At 45.3% G+C, this 24,925-nt stretch overlaps 1 pseudogene; it reads left to right on the forward strand.

Moving 5' to 3' along the window:
- Positions 1-24,055: 24,055 nt before the first annotated feature.
- On the forward strand, positions 24,056-24,925 carry LOC146190702 (very long chain fatty acid elongase 4 pseudogene; annotated as a pseudogene).

The following is a 24,925-nucleotide window of genomic DNA, read 5'->3' on the forward strand; positions in this document are numbered from 1 at the left end:
ATAGTTTCGCGCAGCCGCAGTCCTTCACACACACTGTACAGGTGTCCAAACGTATTGCTCACAATGTCTGCTTCAAATGTTCGAGTCACATGTGAACTTTCTGACAGTCGAATGGTATGATCAGTTACAGGACGGGCCTTGTCGTCGCTTCCCCTTGATTATCCGAAGGCTCCATCTGATCTGATATGCACCGGCTGTTGCGCTCTGCATCCTGACGTTTCCGCTTGGCGAGACGTTCTTCTCTCTGTTCCGGTGTCTCAGCTGATTGCTAGGCCTTTTGGTATTCATTCGTTCTCTGCTGAATGGCCAATGGCTAGGCGACACAGCTACTGGATATGAGGAATTGAGCCTCTCCTTTGCCGTTGTCAGATGGGGAGGGGGATTGACACCCGGAAGTGCCGTGCCCCAGAGTCACACATAACTCATCAGCCCATCATCATCCATTCAACACCTCCGGCAAAGTCCCCCCCCAGGACCAAGTGGGGTCTGGGAGAGGTTTTTAGTTCGAGGTGAGGGTCCTACCCGGACAAGGGGGCCGCCGCGTGATGCCCTCACAGGAGTGAGTGGCATCTGACGCAAAGACGGCCTGCAGCGCCATCGTGGCATCGAGCCAACGAGGCCGACCTTCATGACAACGCGAGTGTCACTAAGGACAACCAATCCCTGTGATAAAATCATAGTGACACAGAGAGTGTTCCACCCTTAACCGAGAAAATCACAGACGGCCCGCACCAAACCTTCGAGAACCTCCGCTCGACAAGAATGCGACGTTCCCGCTGCAGGCAGAACCAGACCCCTTTCCGTACCTTTGCAATTACTTCATGGAGGCCCGGAACTCTGCTGTTGTATGCGGCCGCGCAGCGTGCCAGCCATACTTGGTACGCGCACTCCACGAGCAGGAGGACGAACTGGTTAACGGCCACGCCTGGCAACGGATTCAGGTATTGCACGGTCTGGTACGGTATACCCGGAAGCTGGAAGAGGTTAGCTACACGACGGAGAAGCGCTTCAGGAAGGAGACCCTGCGAGAATATGTGCACAGTGTCCTCTCTACCACCACAAGTTGGACAAGTTGGTCGCAAGCTGGTCCGTGCAAACGCCGGAGCCTTAATGGGGAGGACTCCCCTGGCGAAGCGGTACATAAAGGACGCTCTGCTTGCTTCCAAAAAATCCGCTGTGATCTACCGCCAGCTGGGCTTAACATTGGCAAGGTCGTAAAGACGGAGGTGAGGGGGGAGACTGGGAGTCAGAAGCCTAACTAGTTCCTTTAGGGGAACCGAAACCACATCAATGTCCGCCTCCGCCTTACGCAGACGCTCAAGGCAGGTAGCTGCCTGAGCATAAAAAGGGGAAGGAGAGCCCGATCGTGGCACGCAATGAGAATATGTGCTCTGGGCGAAAAGGCGGAGTCGAGTACTCAGAAAAAACGAAGTCAGGCTTCGAGTTAGAGGCATGTCCGAGTTCAATGCCACTTGGGTCCACCTGACGTGCAAGGCTGAGGCTACGATGCCCAGGTCGGAGATGCCAAGGCCTCCCCTCTCCCTAGGCAGCTTCACCACAAGTCTTTTGACCTTGTCCGGAGCTCCACTCCACAAGAAACGGAAAAGGATCCGCTCCAGGTGAAGCTTCTTTCCGAGCCGGCAAAGGTGTTAGGCCAGCGACATAGGTCAGCACCGAGAACAGGAGGGACCTCGTGATAGTGGCTCGAGCCGTGAGCGGACACAAGAGCTCCTCATACTCTCTTGCCCTCGATTCAATTTTCTCTTGAGCAGAGGACCAATTCCTATCTGAAAGGCCTTTTGAATTAAAGTGAAAACCAAGGAGGCGGACTTCAGCCCTCATGGGAAGACCATGAGCGGGCTGAGGACTGGATGGTGCGCACCCAAAATAGAGGGTGGCACTCTTCGACCTATTAACCTTATTGACCCTCTCCTTTCGATATCGCCACTGAGCAGCGGCCCTGCTCTCCGGAACGACTGCGGAACGACTGTGCTGCGGCCACCGTGTCTCGCCTCCATACATGGCAAAATTACTTTTGAAAAGGAATTAAATTACATTACTAATTACTTTGCTGGAAATCGCAGAAAAGTAATTAAATTACATTACTCATTACTGCTCCCAAAAAAGTAATAAAATTACATTACAATTACTTCTACTGAGTAATTAAATTACTTTTAAATTACTTTCTAGTTTCCATCCATGCAAAAACTAAGCAAAGCTAATAAACAAAACAACAACTTGTTCTCCAGACGTGAAGTACACACGATCTTTCGTCTTCCCGCCAAATTCCGTCCCAGAGAGCTATTCCTTCTCTCTCTCCTACAGTACGTGCCATTACAAAAACAAGTCTACCGCAAAACACACACACACACACACACACACAGTCGAACGGTCCTGAAATGACCGGCAAACCCAGCGTCTTGCTGGCCCGGAGCTGTCTCCGCCATTTGAAGGACCCGAAGAAGCTAGCTTATTTATTGCTTCGGCAGTCCCAAGAATCGATGTCGGCACATTTGTGCTCATTGCTCAGTAATGCTCAAGCCCCAGTGCCTCACGTCATGGACCCTTCTGCCTATCTCCCCCAACCCCAATCCTCCTTCGCTCCGTGGTGTTGAGTGTAACCAGGCACCACTGTGCCCTAGCCGACGCAACAGGGAGTGGAGCTACGCCGCGCTCCAAACTAGTTTTCAGCTCCAGCCTTCTTGCACCATCTCTCCCTTCGGCATTCCCTTGACGCCTTGTATCCTGCTGCTTGGAGAATGGTTGAGGTCTCAGACGCACTGTTCTGCTCAACTCTGTCCCCCTTTGCCGATCCGTTACGGTGACTTCGCTTGCCGCACGCCGTTCCTGCTTTCGCGGCACTCTACTTCGTCATCTATTGAAGGAGTAGTGGCGCATTTTAGTAAAAGTAATTTCGAACGGAATTAATTACTTTTGCTGCGAAATTACTGCCAAAAAGTAATTTATTACATTACTAAATTACCAACCCGAAAAAGAAATTCATTTCATTACAAATTACCGAGAAAAGTAATTAAATTACAGTAATGCCATTACTGTAATTCAATTACTGCCATGTATGCTCGCCTCCATTTATACACGCAGTTGCACATGCGCAGTTTTGCGCATAGCTAGCACGTGGCGTGCAGCAGCGGTGGCCGCACCCGGCAGCGAAGCTCTGATGTCACGTCCCTCGCGCCTGCTCCTCCTCTCCGCGGCACATTCCACACTTTCCAAAGCGGTTCCACAGCGAAATGCTCGATTGGTAGCCGAATGTCTTACTACAAAAGGAAAGAGAGTGAGAGAGAAAGACGCACGTCGCAACAGCCGTCGTTCGCCACCGAAGCGGCCGCGACTGCATGACGGCATGCATAATAATACAGATGTACCCGTGGCAAGGAGCCCCAGCCGCAAAGGCGAATTCCCCAGGTTTCCAGCCCCGAGAAGCCGGGAGCAGCCACTATGACATCCTAATAAGTGCGGTCGTTTATGTACTCACAGTTCGAAGACAAGATGTTCTTGTTGCATACAGCTGACAGGTTGTTTGAAATCGCCGCACACACATTGGCAGGAAATATTTATTTTTCAATGCCCACTGATTAGAAAATGCACGCAAGAGTATTTTTATAAAAATTAAGGGTGACACATAACTTTAACAGCTGCTGCCTGTGGCTTGTGTATTGATCTTCGTTCGCATACCGGTAGTCCCTGCTCACTCAATTAACATTCCTTTAATTCGTGCTTCTAATATATCCCGTATTCTTATTAACATACAGTATTAAGCTACCACGTTATCCAGCTAGCGGTCGTGAGCGACCGCCTGGCATAGATATAAAGCTCCGGTTTAACTAATACGTACTAATCTATGCCTCCGTGACCTAGAAGTAACGCGCCTATTAGCTGAATCGGGGTCCAAGAGCCCTAGAAGGTTGATTCATATTCCACCCTCCCATATCAAATGAGCAGCCCACGTTGGCAGCTCCTCTCAACTTTGTGATCATATATGGCCTTCTTAAAACACCTGTCGAAGAGGCGTAGGTATCTGTGACACAACGGCTTTGAGGATCCAGGTAGAACGAAAGGAAGAAGATGGTTTGCATGGTATGAAGAAGAACTGAACAAGGGTAAATGGGGTACGCCTCAGTTCGCAGATGAGCCAACGTTTCGACAAGTGGCCCAGACGAAGACAAGTCCACTTGTCGAAAGGTTGGCTCATCTGCGAACTCAGGCGTACCCCATTTACCCTTGTTCAGTTCTTCTTCATACAATGGCTTTGAGTGTGGAAACGGGAATGGGCGCTATTTTATACTAACAATTTCTAATTAACCTCTGGCGAGTTAAATTTAATTTAGTTTTTGATACATCACTTTGCCGCCAGGCAATCGCCATCCCACTAACTGACCATGGTTTCCACCACCAAGCTGCATAAGAAAGGGTCGACCGACTATTCGAAAAATTATCGGCACAAATTTTCTGCAGCGTTTACCTTTGAGGAATCGACCTCATTAGAGATCAAGCTTTCCGTAACACTGCAATAAGGGCAGGTCGCTTAATTTTTATATATATATATATACTGAACCTATTTAGAAGAGTTCACCATGTGTCTGAATTCACTGAGCATAAACAGGACGGTTGGCAGTAAGTATCCTGCGCTGTAGTTCATTTCGCAAGTTCGCAGTTGAGAGGAAGGTATACGAGCACGACGAGACAGCTTCCACAAGTACGCTGTTCTCACGCGCTGGTGAGGCGGTTTGAGTAGATTGCGATATGGTGTCTCACGCAACCTACCGCATGCATAGCTATTTGCAACTTGGTTCACCATCGTGGAACCCAGGAAAAAAAGAAAAGCAATTTTCGTAAAATGGCATCAGCCAGAGGAGTGGCTGATCATGGCCGGGCTAACGGAAGCTATAGTTTAGTAATGCTCTTCGAGGAACTGGCGGGCAGGAAATGGGATATCATAGGGCTTAGTGAAGTTAGGAGGCCAAATAAGGTATATACTGTACTGAAGGCATGATGATGATGACGATGATGATGATCGGGGTTTACCGAAAAGGCGAGAACTAGGAGTAGGGTTCCTTGTCAATAAGGATATAGCTGGTAATATAGAAGAATTCTATAGCAGTAATGAGAGGGTGGCAGGCGCCGTAATTAGGCTTAATAAGCGGTATAAACTGAAGGTTGTACACGCCTACGCGCCTACACGTAGTCATGATGACCAGGCAGTCGAAAGCTTCTACGAAGATGTAGAATTGGCAATCAGGAAAGTAGAAACGCAGTACACTGCACTAATGGGCGGCTTCAATGCCAAGGTAGGGAAAAAGCAGGCAGGTGGCAGGCAGTGGGTGATTATGACATTGGTTCTAGGAATATCGGGGGGGGGGGGGGGGGGGGGGAGTTATTAGTTGAGTTTGCAGAGTGAAATATATAACTTAAGAATCATGAACACCTTCCTCAGCAAACGGAAGAACCGGAAGTGGACATGAAAAAGCCCTAACGGGGAGACAAAAATGAATTTGAATTCATACTGTGTTCTAACCCCGGAATTATGCAGGATGTAGAAGTAATCGTAGTTACCACCGGATGGTAAGGTCTCGAATTAGTCTAGAGATTAAGGCGGAACGAAACTGATTAGTAAGGAAGAAGTCTATGAACGAATTAGCGGTGAGAGAGAAGGCAGAAGGATTCAGGATCTCGCTACACAATATTCAGCTCTAACCGAGGATGACTACCTGAGCCTAGTGGCAATGACCAATGATTTCAAAGATATCATTACTGAGGGTGCGGTAGGAGTAGGCGATAGGAAAGTTAGAGAGAATGCCAGTAAACTATCTAAGGAGACGAAAGATTTGATTAGAAAACGCGAATGTATGAAAGCTGCTAACTGAATAGACAGGATAGGACTAGCAGAGATATCAAAGCTAATCAAAAGCGTAAAGTGGCCGACATAAGGAAGCACAACACGAAATAAATTGAGCATGCCCTAAAGAAGGGGGGGGGGGGGGGGGGGCAGCCTTAAAGCAGTGCAGAAGAAATTGGGCATAGGCAAAAATCAGATGTATGCGCTAAGGGACAAGGCGGGCTACGTCATCAAGAACATGAATAAGATTGTCAAAGTAGCCGAGAAGCTCTATAATGATTTATACAATTGCCAAAGTAATCAGGAAAAAAATGAGATGGGCAGTAGTGAACAGCAGACAGACGTTCCGACAGTGCCTTAAGGACGAGGTTAAGAAAGCTTTAGAAACTATGAAAAAAAGGGAAAGCAGGTGGGGATGTAAGGTAACTACTGATCTTTTGAAGGTACGGGGCGGGGGGGGGGGGGGGGGGGGGATATAGTCAGGCTGATGATGATGATGGTGGTGGTGGTGGTGCGGGTGGTGATTCGTAATTCTTCTCCGAGATGGTTCTCCATAGTTCAAAATCGCGCAGCCTCAGCCGCATGCGCAATATTTCTCCAATTCAGCGCTTGACTCATAGACGTTCTTGCAAGAATGCGGCAAAATTTTTTCGAAACTATGGCACGGCTGATCGCTTGTCCTGTGGGTTATTATTGAGGAAAGTTGTGTTTGAAGATGTGCTTTCGCGAAGTTACGAATAAATATACTGCTTTTGCTTTGTTCGAAATTTGTGATGTATACAGCAAAGCGAGACTGAGAAATTCGCTGCGCGGAAAAAAAAGCAGGAAACATTTTTCGCTGTTCGGAACGAATATTAACTACGTTTAATGACTGCATTTAAAATTTCTATTAAATGAGACCAGACTAGCTTGAGTAAGCCTAGGGTTTAAGTGAAAGCTTCATTGAATTAACGGTTCCATGTGGCAAATCTATTTATTTACAGAAGAAGAAGCCGGTAAAATGGAGCAAGAAGGTTCGGAAGACGCCAAGAAGAAGAAGGCAGAAGAAGGAAAGAAGAAGATGGGAAGCAAGAAGGTCCGGAATACTCGAAGAATAAGAAGGGACAATCAAACAAATCGATAAATAACGGTTGTATGTGTGGCTGATGCCAGGCCTGCATGCGACGGGGCGTCTTTGTCTTCTCCGACGAAGATGCTGTGGCGTACATCGTTATCAGGAATTAGGGACAGCAGCAGCAGCAGCAGCCAGTGCCACTCAGCATAGCAGCCTATCGTGCTTCGGTTGGGGGTAAGGGAGATGAGAGATGTGATAGACGTGAGAGACGTGTATTTTCAAATTCGTACAGAGAACTGCGTGGAGCTCCTCATATTGAGAACTTTCATCTGAATACACTTACCACATGATGTCTAATCAAGCATTTTGTTTTGACGCCTTCTAAATGGTTAACAATGGGTCTCAGTAAAAGTTCGATAAGGTGAAGGTTCTTTTTTTTATGATACTGAAATACGATCGTTAAGAATCGACTCCTCCGACCACCTTTTGCCAGGGGAGACAGATAAGGCAGCGACTCTTCATTTCTTCAAGCTTCTGTTTTTCATACTAGCAAATAAGAATGACCAAAATTGATATTTCCATACCATGTCCAGCTAACCTTGTGCAGTATATAGGATTATAAGCCAATCTTTCGGCAGTTACTCTTTCGTGGCGCTGTAGCGGAAGGGTCTAAGGATGCTCCTTCTGCAGCGTGAGGACATACGATTGAATTTCAGTTGTTTTTAAGATTATTTTTTTATTTATGAATAACACCGTGTTATTTTTAGCCATATAATTTTAATCATCTGGTGGCAGCCAAGGAAGCTAGAAGCACTTGAGCTGATTTCGTGCTTGGGACTACGGATTCAATGGTGACACAAACAAACGAAAAGCCTGATTTTTCTAAACGTCTGTAAAGGCAGTGTAAATTCGGAAGCTCTTCAAAGGCACTTTTAGGTTTCATGAGATTTTAAAAATCCGCCGTGTTTAACGGCAGAGACCTACAGCAACATGCAGATCACGCGCAACTGCAATCCAACCCAACCCAAGCCGCAACCCAAGAACACGTGCTCACTGAAAGTACGCACTTTATAATTCATTCAAAAAGTCTTCGAAGTCCTTTCAAAGCAAGGGTCATCATTTTTAATGTCCCTATTGTATTTCAGCTCACTTGCGACAATTCCTGTTTTGAGTGAGCCTTGTATGTAAAAACGCGTGTGGAAGCCTTTTGTAAAACATCTAACTGGTTTCTCCTGCTGTTTCTTTAGCTGCTTCTGTCACTATAGATACGTCTAATGTGACCTTGTTGTGCGAGGAACAGCCAGAATAAGAATGTCTAAGTGCTAAAACAAGATTAAAAGAAAGTCTAAAAACATGTCTGCATCATCAGCCGATGGGTTATTAATTTCTTTAAATGTATTACACTATAATCTATTCCTTGGTTTTGAGATAGGGAAATCCTCGAAGTAACAAGTATACATTCTAACTTTATTTTCCTACTTCGCATTTCGCCGCCAGGTTTGTATTATTTAAAACCCCATGAGACCAACAAAGCATGCTTGAAGGGAGATAGCCACATTGACAAAGTGGTCTGCTGGTCAACACGGAACGACTGCCACATGATTAAAAGCGCATAAGGAAATCTGTTGCTCATGACGCTGAATGCCTGACAAAAAGATCCCGTCACCTGTTTTTCTTACTTCCATCTTGTGCTGCTGCGCGCCCAAAGGAAAGTGTTTAAACAATGCGGCTATGGACAAATTGCACACACTTACACAGTGTTTATGCTGGAAGGTAGCAATTACTTCGTGTCAAAAGGAGTGATGTTAATGTTCACGGTGGTTGACGTTGAGAGCATCGAGAGTTAGGAACTGCGTAAGCAATTTCTTGTAGGGTTTTGCTGCAAAGGCGCTTATTTCGGCATACCACAATGCTTCGAGCCAGGCGTTCAACGAAAATAAATATGACGTTTTAAGCCCATTGTAAGCATCGATTTCATCGTAGATTAGCAGCGGCAACAGCTACGTACCTTCGCCTCCATCGTACAGGTCAATGCGATTTCGGACTCCGCACATTCCGACGACGCTGCAACTCTCATAGGCGCGTTCGCTTCACCCAGGATAAACTCTAGGCGTGACCCAGGGCTGATACTGCATGAAGAGCGTCACTCCAGGTGTGCATCGCAGAACTGCACCGCTAACACTGCATAGCCTTGGCTAATGTGATGAATGAATTTGGTGTTCAAAACTTGTTTTTTCATTCCTTCAGCCTGATTTCTTTCTTTCTTTCTATCTCTTCATTCGTTTCTTCGCTCGCTCGGAACATGCAAGCTCATATTCTTGCGCAAAACAAGATAGGTATTCGGCAGCTGCACTCGTCCGGACATTCTCACATTTACATCCGTGTATTGTTGTACGATGACATCTTCATCCGATACACTGCTCCCTATTTCGAGTACAAGCGCATGGTATTCTAGTACGGCCAAAAGCTTTATTGTACGGGTGCACTACTTTATAAACATCAGGGGGTCTCGAACCCATCGGCATACACTGATTTATCTCCTGGCTTCGCAGTCTGGTTGGCAAGCTGCTGGCCTGATTTTCCTGGTGTCTCCTCTTCGTTATGTTGGTCAAACAGTCTCTGGAAGGAGCACTAAACGTTTAGAGCCATCGAAGCTGAAGGTTCATACACCTGACATAATTGAATACAAAGTTTGATTTTGGCGATGTTCACCAAGGGTGGGTTAAAAGCAGAGTGCTTCGGATTGTTTCACCTGGGAGGCCCCAAACAATGTTTACTTATAAACGGTGGTTACTCAAGACCATATCCGTTAATATATTTCTTTTAGTATTTTTGACGTGGGTGGGGGGGTCAAACGGTATGGTCAAAGCCAGGACCTGAACATCGTCGCATTCTACCAGCTACGTTTTGAATGTTTTAGGTTCAAGTCTCATTGAAGTCTAATAGCCTTGTATTCTACATTTGAATCTAATCAGAAGCCTTAAGGACTAAAGTACATAGAAAATGTATTTATTTTATTTTAAAGATAACTGAACAAACAGACATGCCTTGAATTTAAATTGCACTTGAATTATAGCTGCCTGTGTACCAGCTAACTTGTGTCAAGGAATACAAAAATAAAATATTTCAGGTAGACCAGCGAAACTCGCTGCATACAGCTGCCAGCCGTATTGCGCACCTCAAAATATTTTTCTTTTTTCAAAGAATTGTTTCGTTAATTAGATAAATTTTTTTTAACATTATATATTGATTTTAGGCAATAAATGTAATTTGCAAAGCTAAAGAGCGCCTTCAGAAACTCCTATTTCATTACTTGCGATAATGAAAGCGGCACGTGTATCGTCTTTTTAGAACTCCAAAGAAGAAAAAAAAAAACGCCCGCGAATTGCAAGAAAAGAATTCACATGAAAAGCGCATTCCCGCGCCGCGACTGCGCTGTGATCTCGAAGGCTCTCTTTTGGAGTTCGAAAAAGACAATACACGTGCCACTGTCTTTACCGCAAATCATGGAATTGGAGTTTCTGAAGATTTTCTCCAGCTTTGTGAATTACATTTATGTTCAGAAGTTGACATTTAATATTTGAAAAGTAATAATCTAATTAAGAATTAAATATTTGCAAAACGAAATTTCCAGTGTGCACAAGACGGCTGGTAGCTGCATGCATCAGGTCTTGCAGGTCTACATGTTTTATTTTTTTAACCTTGGGGCACAAGTTAGCTGGGACAACCGGAATATAAACTCACCTGATATAGTTGGCAGGGGTATAAGTCGAAAAAGGAGCATCTTTCTTTCCACTCATAAGAGAGAGGCCGGGAAGGTCGAAAGATGGCTGCCCCGGATGGGGACAAATATGGAGAGATCAGGTTCTGACGGGGGCGGAGCAATGCGCAACCTGACGATGTTATCATGGAAACAACCCGAATTTTCTGGAGACACCGAGGCCCGTGATGAGCGGTAGCAGTTCCGCGTGGTATAGGCTTCCTCTTAGAGATTACAATGTATACACAATGGCATAGCTAAAATGACTTCAACCAAAAGCGCAAAATTGGTCGTTTGAGAAATGCGCTAAGATGACAATCTTAGTTCTGTTCTAACATGACTGTGGCTCTCGACAGACCGGGACGACTAGTTTTCTTGATCGAAGATGAAACGCGTTCCATGAAAATGGCCCCTGCTTCAAAGCGTCAAGGCCCCGGTGGGCTCCTTTCTTATCAAATGGGAGATAAACACAGCCACTACAGAAGGCACATGTCGGCATCGATCTAGTGGAAACGAAACCACCGGTGATTTTGTTTCGTTCATCGACATCAGTACGCATTATGCGCGAAGCGAACGGAACACTAGTATATTTCCCGCTTTGGGGGTCCTTTTATGAGCTTTTATCAAAGCGTCCATAAAACCTGGTATAAGTATATTAAAGATTAATTAGTAAATGAAACCTTTCCCCTGGGAACGTTGCCACTCCTACCATATGAGACAAAGATTTTGCGTATTTCCTTCAAATGGTTCTTTATTTCCATCGGGTTGAATACTGACGTAAGCCTCGTGTCTTTTACTATAGTCTTCAAATAGTACTCATAGTCCCACCGTTATTCGTGACCGCACATTTTGTAATAATTGTTTTCACTTTCAACCATCCCTAGTTGACAAAAATTCACACCACAAGTGATAGCAAACAAGCAAGATCATTCTTTTCCTACAGTATCTGCTCCAAAGAATAAATGGAAGGAAGCAGTAATAACGGGAAGACAGAATTAAAGATTCATTGTAAATTATTGCCCTCCGAGTCCTAACCGAGGAATCGCACGATATGACTTCTTGTTACTTGTTAACAAGCAGACTTGAAATAACGCTGGTCATGTTCCCTCATTCCCGCATCGTGACCCGGCTACTCCGTCGAGATGTATGACGACGTACCTCGATCTGTACGCCCTATAATGCCCCGGCAAACCACTGGCAGTCCGCCAAAGTGCCCAGCACAACCCTTCTACTCATTTTCATTCAGAAAATCCTCGACCACAGCTGCTTTTGCAATGTCTTCCGTGAAACTTTGGGCACCGAGTACACGACTTCATACGCATGTTGACAATAAGAAACGTGCCACCATAATGCTTATTGCAGAACAGGTCGTCTTGTTAGATGCCGTGATGGCGATTTCTCAAGGATTATATCCATTGTCGCCTGGTGCGTCACGTCGGCCACATTTCAGCTGCTTGTGTGTGCAGATGTTTCTTTGCTACCATGCCTCCACTGGCTGACATTTTGAGGTCATCTACAGTCTACTGACTTGAAGTGAGCAGGCCCCAGTTTACTCCCCAAATACGGCAAACCCTGACCGCAACTTTGCGGTTACCGTTGTATTAGCTCTATTCAAATCTCTATATTTAAGCATAGCAGGCACCAGGAATCTTTTCTTGCCCGCTGCTTTAAAGCTATGTTAAAAGTCGTTATACAGGTAGTCATTAACTATGAATTATCGCGCCATCGCTCTGTTCGATGGCGTCGCTTTGGTAACAGCTTGCAGAAGTGGAGAGCAATCCCTACTTTAAATCAATGAATTACGCAATAATTCAAGTCCCCCATTGCATATTCCTCCATTCGCACTAAGCCTCCTGATATGAACTTCAGCATTCTTAAACGACAAAAAGAAAAGGAAACGAAACCAATCAAATTTGCGCATATTTTAGGAAAAAAAATTTAAAGTACTTTTTCGCGTATTGTCTAAGGTCCGAATAGCCTTCAGTATGTCCGCAGATCCCCATCGTCAGACGTCTAAGCTTTTCCTATGAATATTGAAAAGCATGCCCAACTGGTTTGCAATGCCAGTCTCACTTTTTTATTACGACCGCATGGAGAAGCTTCAGAAGCAAATTTCTGGCACGTACACGAAGCTTAGACCATTTCTATAGTAAAGTTCATAATAGTATTTTACAAGTCTCCGCAGATGCCTCACAAATAATTAAATAATTGAGAACGTAGTCCTTTGGTTTTCAATAGACAGTCTCAATTACTTACAGTGAGAGTAGGAAAAATTTCGGAAGGAAAAATTGGCACCATATCGATAACTTGGACCATTTATATCAATAAGTTTTTTTTTTTAATTATGGGGGAAACGTAAGCTCCACACTGAAGGGTAGCACGGGGTACATAAAGACGACATATAAAGCCCGACTTTAGGCAAGCCGTATGAGCGTGCTGGCAGGCTGATTCTGATATCACCCTCCCATATGAAAAATGAGTCTCGAGTTGGCTGCTCTTGCCAAATGTAACGTCGGGCAACCCTACGCCCAGTGAATGCGCAACCACGTACCCTACCAGCTTCCGACTGCCAGCGCAATGGTCGCGATGTGAACTGTGCCTTTAACGTTGTCGTGTTAAAGATTTTTTACAATATTCGGCGGTATCACAAATATTTGAAAAGATGCAGCCCATTAATTTGTTATGGCAGATTTACCTACCCACTGCGAGCACAGAAAAAACTTTAAAAGACAGCTTTGACACGCATCGCTAATTTAGACCGGCAGATGTGCCCCGCTGCGGTGGAGCAGTGATTAGGGCACTCGACTGCTGTGTACAAGGATGCCGGATCGAATCCCAGCCACGGCGGCCGCTTTTCGATGGAGGCAAAAGGCTAGACGCCCGTGCACTGTGCGATCATAACGCAGGTTAAAAAAGCCTAGGTGATAGAAATCTCTGGAGTCCTTCATTACGGCGAATCTCATAGCTTGATTCACTTTGGGACGCTAAACCCCATAAAACCATAGAACCTACCACCAGCGTGCACATAACCGCATCTTATAATATCCCACAGTTGCCTCACAGTTTAAAGGCCTTCCAGAATCGCGGACCTGTATAAACTGCAAGTTCTTGCAGATTACAACGTTGCGTGACGCCCTCTACAGAAGCATTGACGAGAGCCAGTTGTACGATGAAATTTCACGTTAAACCCCAGGCGCACGAAAATCTTCCTCCCTTCCTTCTTTTACTCCACTCATCATGACTTCCCTCATGGTGCTGTTCAGGTACCTGCGGAGAGCGAATCGGCTATATACGACGCCTTTTGTTTCTTCTTCTGTTTCATTCGTGCAAAATACAGATGTCGTAGATTCGCATCCCATCGATGGTGTGTGTGTGTGTGTGTTTTTTCTCTTTTTTTTAATTTCTAATCAATTATCTCCAAACTTTTATTCAGCACATTGAACAACTAAAGAAACCCTATGATTTCCTTGGTGCCAGTGGCTGTTGGCTTCCTTCTGATACATCGTGTAAAAAGCCCTCCTTTCTGTGTGTGTGCCCCACCATGGTGGTGCAGTGGTTAAGATGCCCGACTACTGTACCAAAGTACCCGGGTTTGAATCCGACCGCCGGCGGCTGCGTTTCGATGGTGGCGAAACGGAGTGGCGCCCGTGTGCTATGCAATGCAGTGTACGTTTAAGAACCTCAGGTGGTCAAAATTTCCTGGGTTCTTCATTATGGTGTCTCTCATAGCCTGAGTCGCTTTGGGACGTTAAACCCTACAAACCAAAATTTCTGTGTGTGTTTCTTCATGAGCAGTATTTGTTCTTTACAAGCGCATCGCTGCAAGTTTTAGCGGAATGTCGGCTAACTTGTGACACAGAGGCACATTTTTCTTTTTCTTTTTTATTCATATTGTAGGCCGGTGTAGGCCCATATAGGAGTGCGTTGACGTAAACTCCACACAGAAAGTAGCCAATGCAAAATTTCGGAAGTCAAGGAAATAAAAAAAAAAAACATGCGCAAGAAATCAGACACATATAACAACACCCGGCATACAATACAAAAAAAAACAAATATAATAAAACCATTGAAAATGTTTTATGTCTGAAATAACAATTCAGATAATAACTGCACCATCAAAAATAATAATTATAAAAGCGATAACATAAATATAGTACTAATATGGTCTATTCGAAAGACACAAGTGTTCCTAAAGACTATGCTTCCCATCTCGTCTTCAAGATGGAGACTGCAGTTATCAGCTTACTCGTAGAACTGCTGCAAAACATCCTACACTCACGGCGTTTCTGATATTTCTTCATCAGTAGTGTCTGCAGCGGTCTGTCAAACAGCTTGCTAAAAATGGTACGTACAGGGTCGCCCACTTCTAGCTAGAACACGGTCACTGCTTTTAAAGCAACATTGTATCTGACGCAGGCAGATATCGATGCAAAGCGATGCAAGCACACAGAGACACGGATGTGCTGCTTCACATGGCCAGCCACTTTAGATTACTGCGTGGCCGGGTCGGATGCAATGACACCTTGAAAGCAGTGACCGTGTTATAGCTAGAAGTGGACGAGGCTGTACGTCATCAACTCCTCGTGAAATAAGGTCGCATGTGGGCAATCTAGCCAGCCATTGAAACACCTTCACTCGAAAAGCGATTTTAATATATATTCAAGTGCTTCGCCTATAGATGGTCGCTGTTTACTTGACAGGCTTATAGTGCTAGTGACATTTCTCAATATATAACACATAATGACGAGCGAAAATTGCTATTGAGCAGATCAGGCAAGTCAGCAAGAAAGTGTTTGTCAGAGAGGACTCACGTCGCAACGTACATTTCCCTTATCCACAGCTTAAATAAAGCAAACAAACTCCAGCCCCGGGTTGTCTCACCCGTGAGCCTACCTAAGTACAAAGCGGTCAATTCGCAACACTCTGTTTGTCGTGGTCTGCGCTTTCGCCGTATAAAGTGGCCGCTAATTTCGTATGACCAAGGGTCGTGAGATTATCGCGACTAATTACACGAAATGACGCTGCATTGTGACGTCGCGTCACGCAAAGTATGCGCCATAACATGCGTCTGACGGCTGCAGAAGCCCTGCTGGCTTCCGAAACAACTCTGAAAGCAAATAATGGGCTGCTTTTGCCTTTCAAACGTTCATATAGTTACAAGTACGAATCTGACGCAGAACCTCGGTTTTTTCCTTAATTTTCAACGTGTATGCAGGTAAACGCATCTCATCCTTCGAAGCAGAACCCTCACAATTTTCTAATACGTATCTCAAATAATCATCTGCTGGGAGGAGTTCAGAGGACAAGAGAAGGTGGAGGGGGGGGGGGGGGGGGGGGTCGGTGACGAGTATCCTGCGTCATAGCAGCTTACTTTCACAAGCGCGCAACGACTGTTTACCGCTTTGAGTTCACAAGCGCACGGTGTTAAGATGTGCTGTAAGATGGGCCCCTCCGAATAAAAATTGGCATTTGTAACCCTGCGCTGAGTGAGGGAAAACAAACGGGGCCTCTTCATATAATAATCGGGACCACAGTTCATGCGGGTATTTCACTCTAAACACGAAGCCCGAAAGCATATAACCTATGTGCCATTTTGAGCATAGAACTTCTCTTTGAACTCATCCAACAAATCAATGTAGACGCTCTTTACAGCTTAAAAGCGTGTCATTGAAGAGGAGATCAACTGATCAAGGCTGAGTTCCGTCATTTTGAAGACAGTGCAGAAACGTCCATACCAAAGCCGTCTTGCCTAGAGTGTGAAAGACTCGTCGCGTTATCTCTGCGTATGGAATTATAGATAAGCTAAAACTGGCGGATTTTACAGAGGCCACAAGTTCGCCTTGCAAAGCTTTAAAAAATCCATTCTTTGATTTGGAATCTTGTAAACGTTCACAGGACGAAAAAAAAAAAAACAACGAGGACAACAAAAAACACGCATAACAGGACAAATGCTCCCCTGTGTGTTTCTTCTTGGCCTCGTTTTTTTGCGTGCTGCCAAAGTTTCACATGGTGTATCAATACCAATGGGCCCAAACATCGGAGTTGTTTGATTTGTAGGGATACGGTAGCTGCTACTAGCGCTGCCTATGAGCTCAGAATGCTTAAGTAGATAAAAGTCAATATGGGAAGGATACTCTGTTCCAGCACTAACGGCACTAAAGGTGTCCAGTTGGTACCAGAATCTAAAAAGGCAAACACTGCAAACAGCTATAGTTCTCGCAAAGACCCAAGTGTGGCGATTTGTGCGAATCGCGTACAACACCTGAAGCATCGCTGATAGGCACTGCAATGGGTGACAGTCGCCACTAAATTCAACCTTTCGTTCTATATTTTTTAGGCAGCCCTTAAACTCAAGTCATCGTTGATGAGCCCTATTTCAAACACCAATTTGATTCTAATTTCTCACTCTTGCGTCCCCACCCTGCTATTTAGCCACCAATCTTTTAAATGCATCTTACTAATTTCTACTGCAGTTTCATTTGCGTTTCCTTTGTTATCTGGAAACCTATAGGACATCGAGAAAAGTGATTGGGCCGGCATCGACATTTCGATGGGCACTGCCACAACCTAATATAATATTTTAAATTCTTTCTACGCATCTACCGCACGTGGAACAGGTCTCATTTCCGTGATCATGAAATCTCACGCAGCGGGATCATGAAAGCTCCGCCTTTAAGGGTATGATAGCACAGGTTTGCTGCAAGCCCGCATATATACAACCCGGCTTTAGCCAAACCGTATGAACCTGCCTGCGTCGTCTAGGGGGAATGTGTCTGAATCGGAATGCTAGTGCTCTGGCAGACTGATTCTGACATCATCCTCAGATATAAAAGGAGTGGCCTGAGTTGGCAGCTCCTGCCAAACGTAATGTCAGGCAACCCTATATCCAAATAGTGCTCGGTCATTTCAGCTGCCAGCTACCGCCCGCTAGCGCCATTCTCACGATTTATCGCTCACAAAGCCGACGCCGGCCGCCAATGCCGGATTTCGCTGTGAACGAGGCCTCTAACGCTGTGGCTTTATAGGTCACTAAAACAGAGATTAAGCATGTGCTCAGTAAGCGTGCATGCAAAGACTGCTATCTAGCTGGTGACATAAGCACGCATCCACATTAAGGTGGGCTCGCCACTGCGCCGCGCTTGGGCGTCTACCTTGCTAATAAGAGTACTGATTCAATGCCCGTACCTTCGCAAAGGCAAAACCCTTGACCACATAAGCAGAGAAACGGCTTGGCTTGCTAAGGATATATGCTAAGGTGCCTTCGAGCTCTAGTAAGATAGATAGATGGATTTATTGAAAGGAAAAGGCAGAGAGGTTGGCCGTAATAATTCCTAATCTGGCCTGCTACTCTGCGCTGGGGAAGGGGAAGGAGAGAAGATAATGACGGGTGACGATGTGGGAGAAGGCATATGAAATACATCTCTACAGGCACAGTGGCTTGCTTTACAAGCGCGAATCAAGTCCGCTGGCGCACAAAAAACGGCAAAGAGCACGCACTGCCTGGACACCCTTCCCCTTGTCCTGCCAAGCGCCCAGCAGCAGTTCCTCCGACAGAGAGAGAGAGAGAGAAAATAAACATTTATTTCATCTATAGAGTTTGTGGTGGTTAGATGTCTACCATCTTCCGTAGCGGTGGTCGTCCGCCCTTATTCCAGGGCCCCGCAGGATACCGCCGCCAGCTGGGCCCGTCGGATCAGACCTTCTTGGTCTTCCCGCCGGTCGCTGGAGAGCATTCCCTCCCACTGCTCCACACTCGGGTTTGTTATGACAGGAACTACAGGAATTCCCTGACATTCCCACGTCGTGTGGTATAGCGTGTGTGTCTTTAAGCACCATGGGCATTTATTTGTGTACAGAGACCTCTTGTCCAAACGCTTCAAGGAAGCGGCTTGCACATTTCTTTCAAACGCAAACACTGGGACCACCAACAATATATATGGTACACAGTCTCGGAAATGTCACACGTTGATCATTCTGGAGAGTACACCTATCCAATTAAATGTAAGTACCTGCGCGTGAAAGCCCCGTTTAAACGAAGTTCATGTACCGCATGCATGATGACGCGGAATATTACGCGGAACATAAACTTTCAGTGTTCCACCGAGCCTCTTCAGACGAATGTGTCGAGCACCTGACTGGGCCCAGTAAGCTTCCGTAGCATTCTTTATACAGTTCGTAAGAAGGCACGTCGTCATACCAGCTGAGAAAACGATTCTACATTTCCTTTTGGGACATACTTCTACATCAACCGCTGCTGAACTTGTAGCCATTCGGGAATCTATTCGCTACACATGTGGGGAACCATCTCAAAAATGGTGTATATTCACGGACTCAAAGATTGCATTGCAAATTTTGGAAAACTTCTTACGCCACACAGCTTACCAGTCCCTGGCACTAAACATTATGGAGCTCCTCACACCTGCCCAACTGCAAGGCAACAGGATAATGTTTCAATGGATCCCTGCCCACTGCGAGCTCCATGGAAATGAACAGGCCGATGTTGAAGCGAAAAGCGTACTCAGCAATGGCCTCCAAACAGATGTGCATTTTACAAGAGCGGAGCTCTAGTAAGAGTTCTTAAACTATGAGTCTAGCCTTATTCGTGAAAGGTTGAGCTCGCGAGAAGGAAGGCATTCCCAGCATATAAGCTGCTGGTCAAATTTACTAACTCTAGCTTTTAAACGATTTTTGTATTGATGTTCAATGTTAATTCTGCAAAGCCAATTTTATAAAAGATTAAACTTTCTATAAAGATTAAAGATTAAACTTTCTATAAAAGCGCAGTTCCACAAGGCCACCTGACATATACAAAGCGCTTTCGATCAAAATAATGTTTTTTTGTTGTTTTTTTTACTACTGCTTTTCTGTGGAGGCGAAAAGCCAGGCGCCCGTGTGCTGTGCGGTGTCATTGAACGTTAAAAAACCCCAGGTGGTTGAAATCACAAATTAACTAAATCATCTTTTTTTTTTTTTTTTTACTACTGAAACAATAAGAATAAAAACGTCTTTTCTGGATCAGAGTAGAGTTAAAGCAACAAAAGAAAATGGCACGAAAGAAAATAATAAGAACCCAGAGTACGTTATTTGTAAAGCAGTTTTAACTGATGGCTGCTTTAAATAGAGGCGTTTTAAGAGTCCGCTTTCACGCAGATGCCAAAAACTGTTCTCACACCTCTTGTTCGTGTGCATTTTAAGTCACAACTACTTGCGGCACGATCTGGACGCGACCCAGATGTGTGTTATTCGAAAGCAGTGTAATCGTCGGCTCTGCACGTGGCAAAAGAAACCAAGACAGCGTGTGTTGTCATATCCCAGTTTCCATTTCTTTATATATTTTGCCCGCTTGACCTTGTTGGCTCGGCATGCGGAAGTAATTTCTAGTTTCTGCCAGTGGTAAATGCCGACGTCATTACATTTTGTTTCTTTTCAGCAAACGCGGCACGCGCCTTGAGCATTCAATGTTCGCAGCAAAAATAAGCTATATGCGAAAGTCTCTTGTGTTTTCTTCTTAAGTTGCATTGCTCGCGCAAGTGACACTGAGACTAGAACGACAGTGCGAGGTGCTATTCTCTACTGAACATGTACGGGGCGTTTCTAGAATCTATTGAGACCAGGAGAGGACCGGGGAAGGGTAAGGGCGGACATTCCTTTTGGGGCATGCAGCGCACTAGACAACCATCGCCATTCTAAACTGAAACATTCCTCATTTGCAGGAGTTTTCCTGTGAGTCGTGAACAGAACCATAGTCCTATGAGGACAAGACCCTTGGTTGTTAAGCACAGTTTTCCAGTTGAGGCAACTGCACCCTGGCGTCCCAATGCTGCATTGGTGCATCGAGTGATAATAATAATAATAATAATAATAATAATAATAATAATAATAATAATAATAATAATAATAATAATAATAATAATAATAATAATAATAATAATAATAATAATAATAATAATAATAATAATAATTGATTCACAGGAAGGGAAAGGCGCACTATCTATCACACTTGTTTCTGCGGACACCTAAACCGGGCCGTAAGGGAAGGGAGGAGGGTGGGAGTAAAGTGGATAAAGAGAAAGAGGAGCCGTAGTGGAGGGCTACGATTTAATTTCGATCAGCTGGGGATCTTAACCGTGCACTGACATCGAACAGTACACGGACGCCTCTTCGTTGTGTTTGTAGGAAGCAGGAAAAGAAAATTCGCGGGCCTGCTACTGGCTCTGTAGTTGAGCCACCTCCGCTGGCTCGTGCAGACAGAAGAGAAAATAGAGAAGAAAGAAAAGGAAGAGTGAGAGAAAGACGGGCGCCGCAACAACGGCCGTCGTCCACCACCGAAACGGTGGCGGGTGCAATGACGGCCTACAACAGATAAAACTTCTGTGGCAGGCTAGCCCCCGCCGCAAGCAGCGGTGACCTACCTGAACCCGGGTGCCCCGGCATAGTAGTCGGGCGTCTTACCAATTGGTGCATCGAGCACATTTCAAAATTAGGAGACCGAATGCGCAAGGCTTATCAATTGTGTTCATGGTTGATTTGGTTTATGAGGTCTAAGATCCTAAAGTAACTCTAACAGTGAGAGGCGCCGTAGTTAATGGAGGGCTCCAGAAATTTCGGCCCCTGGAGTGCTTTAGCGTGCACTGACATCGCACAGCACATGGGCGCTTTGCTTTTCGCCTCCATCAAAAAGCGGCCGTCACGACCCGGATTCGATCCCGCTTCCCTGGGCACAGCATTTGAGCGCCCTAACCACTTCACCACCACGACGGAACCATTAGCTTTTATGTAGCAGAAACTGTCAACATGCTCACTCATAGGCAGTCTTTGAGAGACGTGAAATGGAAGCCTCGACGTCTTCCACCTGCTCGTGAAAGCATACGTGTCTATGGAAAACGGAATTGCAACATACTTACAGCAAGTATGTTTGGCGTGATTGCAGGGGCGCTTTATATCTATCTATGATTTCTGGTCTTTCACATAACTTGGCAGCTTACAACTGCATGCTAAAAAATATGTGCGAGATAATAGAGGCAAAACTTAAACAATTAATTATTAAGCTGGCAGCAATGTTGAAATATGTGAAACGACGGTTCACAAAAAATACTGCAGACGGGAACCATTTATCCCATTTCGACGTACTTTTAATGGTGGAGCTTAAGACTTCCCAATATAATGTGCAGCTATTGCGTTCTGAAATTACAGCTTCTTGTCAGGAAAGATTATGCTGTGAAAGGGGCATCGAGAGTAGTTAAACTTAGTTGCTTTTAGGATGAATATTCAATTCTTATTCTATCTAAATACCGTAACTTGAATAGGGGGAATATAAATATATTTACGAACATCATTAAACTCATTAGGTTTCCATTCTAAGGATGAAGTGATTTATTTTGAATCTAAGACGTCAAGAAACTTTTTCGTCGCCGTCTCTTTTTCCCACTGCATCTCTACACCAGATGAGATTTCAGTCACACTTTCTGCTTAATGAGGAATTATATGTCACACAGGGAAGTATATGTGCAGAATGTACTCAGAAAGTCAACAGGTGCTCGCTCAGAAAAAGCGGCTGCTTACATATGTCTTAATTATTACAACGCATAATGTATTTTCCATCACCAAATTTTCAACGTTATTCTAGCAATGACCGGTCTTCCTCGTGGACATTAATCATATACGAAGCTGCACAATCATCTGTACAAAATGGCATCGGTCACGATCATGCTTGAATAGTAATATGCCCCCTGTTTAAGAGTTCAGGCTTTTTCTTTGCGGCCTGTCCCTCTACCCACTTTTGTTGTGCACACATGCGAAAGCTCACCTCATGTCAGTCAATTAAAGTTTGACAAATTTGCCAACTAATTTGTTCGTTTCTGCGCAGAAATATGTAATCAGCGCGCGTTGCAGACTGGAAGCCTCTTTTTGCGTCCGCTAGTAAATAAACGCGCACTTGCGAAAATGCCTGAAAGCCTAATAAGTAGGCTGTGAATAATGGTCACTGGCTTCTTGATTGTGTAGTTGACTGAACGAGCAAAAACTCGGCAGCATGTTCCAGAAGGTCAGAAATCCAGTGCAATGACTTGGGGAAGCTATCTCGCTGTATCACAAAATCACTGAGTTACCTTCGTCACTTAAGCAGAGGTGTGTGTTGCTTTCAGCGTATGCAGATGATGTTTCATGCAAACTGCACGCAAAAAACATTATTGCGCAAGCAATCTGCGTACACATATACCCACCATACTCATAGCTTTTGGGCCGATACTGCGCTTTATGAAAGGGGTACTCCACTCAGTGACGTCACAAAAACGGCTTTTGCTCGCTGGGCGTCATTTCGGCCTACGTGAGCCCTTCAGCAGCCTCCTGGAGACAGAGCTAGCTTCAAGTTCACGCGACACGGGCATGGGGAAGCGTTATCAACCAGCGCGACATTTAAGTGATCTCCTTGAATAAGAGTTTCCGCGAGTCCAGAGCCAGCTATCCGTGTCAAGGTACAGAGAACCTCAGCGCCTTTCTTCTATTGTCTTTGGTGCCTGCCCATTGTAGTCTTCGAGAAAAAGAAGCATCAAGGCCATGGGCGCGACGAAACGTGAGCAAGTGCCCGTTGGTAATTGCTTAACACGTCACACGTGCCTAACAAGGACCGCCTAGCGTCGTTTCAACTGGTTCTTGGAAAAGAATAGGGGGCTAGAACCTTCTTGTGACGTACTTGGATCCCTCTCCAAAAAAACTGAAATTGCAATTCACCGAGAAGATACATGCAAAAAATATGAGTGAGAAGGAAAGCGCCAGGGAAACCAACAGACGTCACTTGGTTCAGACTGCTTCTAGGCAGACCACAAAGCTGTTCTGATATTAAGAGGGCACGCGGGAACTGCGAAACATTTCAGTTACCCAGCCGCAGACCTGCGAATACTAGAGGACTTGAGAACACTGCTACGGTGAGTTAACGGTCGCCATTAACTTTGTCGCTCAAGTTATTCTCGCCAAGAGCTCAGTACAGTAGATTTTGATCGTGTAAAATGGTAAGGCGGTTAGTTGTGAGTTACATTGTGTAAATCCTGTTGAACCAGTAAATGTACATTGATTCCTAAAATATATAATATGGTAGATAACCTATAATTTAAAGGAACATTGCAAATGTTACATTTATCAGGGAACTAATGAAAAGTTGACTCGTACTATTCGAACTAAAATTTGTTTGAGTATTTTAAATCGCGTTTGAGGAATGCGTGGTTAATTCGTATATGTTAAAATGATGCGCTCCGAAATGGCTTCATCTCTAAGGGTATACATAGCAAGAACCGAGAGCTCTGTTGAGATTTATGTACTTACCTCACATGTCCCTATTTTTAACAATATCCGTGTTGTTTTACGGTGGCTGTCTCTCTTCTTTGTACAGATGACGACTTTACTGAACCCAATCAAGCTGCTTGACGACATGGAGCGGCACTGGGACCCTCGCACCCGTCACTACGGAATGGTCCTGAATCCGTGGTTTGTGTTCCCGCTCATATTCGTTTACGTGTACTTCGTGCGATTTGCCGGACCCCGGTGGATGAAGAAGCGTGATCCATTTCCCATCACCAACCTGGTGCGCGCCTACAACATCGCCATGGTGGTGTTGAACGCAACTTTCCTCTACCAGGTTCTGCGCATCACGTACCTTCCAGGCGGAAGTTACAGCCTTTGGTGCCAGGGCGTCACCGGTCGCATGGACGGCGCGTCAGCGGCCGTCTACAACTCCGGCTGGTGGTACCTGCTGGTACGTTACGCAGACTTTCTAGACACTGTGTTTTTCGTGCTTCGCAAGAAGTTCAACCAAGTATCCCACTTGCACGTCATTCACCACGTTCTGGTCGTGTTCAACGCTTGGTTCTGGGCCATGTTCGCTCCTGAGGGTCAACCGGCTCTAGGACTCTGCATCAACACTTTTGTCCACGTTGTCATGTACTCATACTACTTCCTCTCCACGTTCGGACCCGAGGTGCGCAAATACCTCTGGTGGAAGCGCTACCTTACACAGCTGCAGATCATCCAGTTCGTTGTCTTCATCATCCATATGTCGATCCCTCTGTTCGTCGACTGCGGTTTTCCGAACATGCTGGCGCCGTTTGCCATTGCGCAGGCAGCATTCGTGTTGGGCATGTTCATTAACTTTTACTACCAGACCTACATAAAGCCAAGACATGCGGGTACTGCCAAAAATGGTGTGGTGGCCAACGACAAGCCGGTCACGAACGGGTCCACACACACGCTAAAGAGCGACTAG

The sequence above is a fragment of the Amblyomma maculatum genome, chromosome 4 (genome assembly GCF_055883805.1).
Source record: "Amblyomma maculatum isolate TAMU_Amacu chromosome 4, ASM5588380v1, whole genome shotgun sequence".
NCBI classification, from domain to species: domain Eukaryota; kingdom Metazoa; phylum Arthropoda; class Arachnida; order Ixodida; family Ixodidae; genus Amblyomma; species Amblyomma maculatum.